We start from the raw sequence: 3,317 nt of genomic DNA, 5'->3' as shown, positions 1-3,317 counted from the left end.
ATCTAGATTTTACCATAATCATTCTATTATCTGGATCAAAAAAACCTTCTCAATGAATGGGAAACCAAACCGTCATATATCCTCTGCTGTGGTAAAACTGGACTATTTGGGAGGCAGTAAATAACCGTGGTTAAGAATGTAGGCATTGGGTCTCATTGAACATGGCGGCAGCTTTACAGATTGCTGTTTTCTCCTCCAGCGGACCTGGGCCTGCACTCCAGCAACCATGTCTAAGGGACCTGCAGTTGGCATTGATCTTGGCACCACCTATTCTCGTGTGGGTGTCTTCCAGCACAGAAAGGTGGAAATAATTGCTAATGATCAGGGGAACCGAACTACCCCAAGCTATGTCGCCTTTACTGATACCGAACGATTGATCGGTGATGCTGCAAAGAACCAAGTTGTAATGAATCCCACCAACACGGTTTTTGATGCCAAACACCTCATTGGATGAAGATTTGATGATGCTGTTGTCCAGTCTGATAAGAAGCATTGGCCCTTTATAGTGGTGAATGATGCAGGCAGGCCTGAGGTTCAAGAAGAATACAAGGGAGAGACAAAAAGTTTCTATCCAGAGGAGGTGTCATCCATGGTTTTGACAAAGATGAAGGAAATAGCAGAAGCCTACCTTGGGAAGACTGTTACCAATGCTGTTGTCACAGTACCCGTTTACTTTAATGATTCTCAGCGTCAGGCTACCAAAGGTGCTGGAACTATTCTGAGCTCAATGTACTTAGAATCATCAACGAGCCAACTGCTGCAGCTATTGCCTATTGCTTAGACAGAAGGTTGGAGCAGAAAGAAATGGGCTGATCTTTGATTTAGGTGGTGCCACTTTTGATGTGTCAGTCCTCACTATTGAGGATGGGATCTCTGAGGTCAAATCTACAGCTGGAGATACCCACTTAGGTGGAGAAGACTTTGACAACCGGATGGTCAACCATTTTATTGCAGAATTCAAGCGCAAGCACAAGAAGGACATCGGTGAGAACAAGAGGGCTGTCCGTCGCCTTCGCACTGCTTGTGAGCGTGCTAAGCGCACTCTCTCTTCCAGCACCCAGGCCACTATTGAGATTGATTCCCTCTGTGAAGGAATCAACTTCTATACCTCAATTACCTGTGGCCGATTTGAAGAACTGAATGCTGACCTGTTCCTTGGCACACTGGACCCTGTGGAGAAAGCCCTTCGGGCTGCCAAGCTAGACAAGTCTCAGATCCATGATATTGTCCTGGTGGGTGGTTAAACCTGCATCCCCAAGATTCAGAAACTTCTCCAGGACTTCTTCAACGGGAAAGAACTGAATAAGAGCGTCAACCCTGATGAGGCTGTTGCTTACGGTGCAGCTGTCCAGGCAGCCATTCTGTCTGGAGACAAATCTGAAAATGTTCAAGACTTGCTGCTGTTGGATGTCACTCCTCTTTCCCTTGGAATTCAAACTACTGGTGGAGTCATGACTGTCCTCATCAAGCGCAGCACCACCATTCCCACCAAGCAGACACAGACCTTCACAAACTACTTGGACAACCAGCCCCGTGTACTCATTCAGGTTTATGAAGGTGAGCGTGCCATGACCAAGGATAACAACCTGCTTGGCGAGTTTGAACTCACAGGCATACCTCCTGCCCCGTGGTGTTCCTCAGACTGAACTCACCTTTGATATTGATGCCAATGGCATCCTCAATGTCTCTGCTGTGCATAAGAGCACAGGAAAAGAGAACAAGGTTACCGTCACTAATGATAAGGGCCGTTTGAGCAAGGAAGACATTGAACGCATGGTTCAGGAAGCAGAGAAGTACAAAGCTGAAGATGAGAAGCAGCGGGATAGGGTGTCTTTGAAGAATTCTCTTGAATCCTATGCTTTCAACATGAAAGCTACTGTTGAGGATGAGAAACTTCAAGGCAAAATTAATGATGAGGACAAACAGGAGATTCTTGATAAGTGTAATGAAATAATCAACCAGCTTGATAAGAACCAGACTGCAGAGAAGGAAGAATTTGAACATCAGCAGAAGGAGCTGGAAAAAGTCTGCAGCCCCATCATTGCCAAGCTGTACCAGAGCGCAGGAGGCATGCCAGGAGGAATGCCCGGGGGCTTCCCTGGTGGTGGAGCTCCTCCATCTGCTGGTGCCTCCTCTGGGCCCACCGTTGAAGAGGTTGATTAAGCCAGCCTAGCACAGGGTGAGCATTGTTCCACACAACATTGAAGGACCCAAATCTGTAGCAAATTCCATGGCAGTTTTAAAGTTGAGCTGCTATAGTAAACTGGGCCTTCTTGATACTTGAACATGGAATGTGTGCACAGGGAAAGGAAATAACACTGCACTTTACAAGCACTGTATTGTAAATGGAAAATGCAATGTCTTAAATAAAACTGTATTTAAAATTGGCAAAAAAAATGTAGGCATTATTTGTGACAATATGCATGGACCTTGAGGGTATTATGCTAAGTAAAATAAGTCAGAGAAAGACAAATACCATATGATTTCATTCATATATGGAATATAAAAACCAACAAACAAAAATAAATTAACAAACCAAGCCAAACTAAACCAAACACATTAGCCTAGGTACCCAACTAACACAATCAGCTATATAGAACTGTACCGTAATAGGTTTATAATACTTTTCACACAAATAATACATAAAAAACGAACACAAAAAATAAAACATTTTTAATCTTACAGTCCAGTACAACAGCTGGCATACAGGGGGTAGCATAGCGTGAACAGGCAAGAAATAAAGATACCATACTACTGTACTCTATACAATACTGTACAGTAAAGTACACAAAAGCACAACCACTTGTAGAGGATGCGCACACGTGACAGTGTACGCCAGACACGTGAACTAACTTACGTGATTGGACACGTGACCGTGCGTTCACATCTTCGAAAGTTCACAACTTGAAGGTTCGTATGGAGGGGACTTACTGTAGTGGTAACCAGAGGGGAAGGGGTAGTGAGGAGTGGGCCAAATGAGTTAAAGGCATCAATTGTATGGTGATAGATGGAAACTAAATTTGTGGTGGTGAGCACACTGTAGTGTACACAGGAGTAGAAATACAATGTTGTACACATGAAACTTATATAATGTTATAAACCAATGTTATCTTAATTTTTAAAGAAAGAGAGGGCAGGCATTGTATTTCAGCAGTCCTTAATGGGATCTCCGCTTTCCCGCTGACCAGCCTGTGACTTTGGGTAAGTCGCCCAACTTCTCTGAGCCCGTGAGAGAAAAAGTCAGCACGGGCTTCCCTGGTAGTGCAGTGGTTAAGAATCTGCCTGCCAATGCAGGAGACACGGGTTCGAGCCCTGGT

At 44.5% G+C, this 3,317-nt stretch overlaps 1 pseudogene; it reads left to right on the top strand.

Moving 5' to 3' along the window:
• Positions 1–226: 226 nt before the first annotated feature.
• LOC114906022 lies at positions 227–2,163 on the top strand (annotated as a pseudogene).
• Positions 2,164–3,317: the final 1,154 nt, after the last annotated feature.

This window comes from Monodon monoceros, unplaced genomic scaffold (assembly GCF_005190385.1).
Source record: "Monodon monoceros isolate NGI ecotype Baffin Bay Population unplaced genomic scaffold, NGI_Narwhal_1 Super_Scaffold_22, whole genome shotgun sequence".
NCBI classification, from domain to species: Eukaryota; Metazoa; Chordata; class Mammalia; order Artiodactyla; family Monodontidae; genus Monodon; species Monodon monoceros.
The sequence above is the reverse complement of the archived record's forward strand: the minus strand, read 5'-3'. Positions and strand labels throughout refer to the sequence as shown.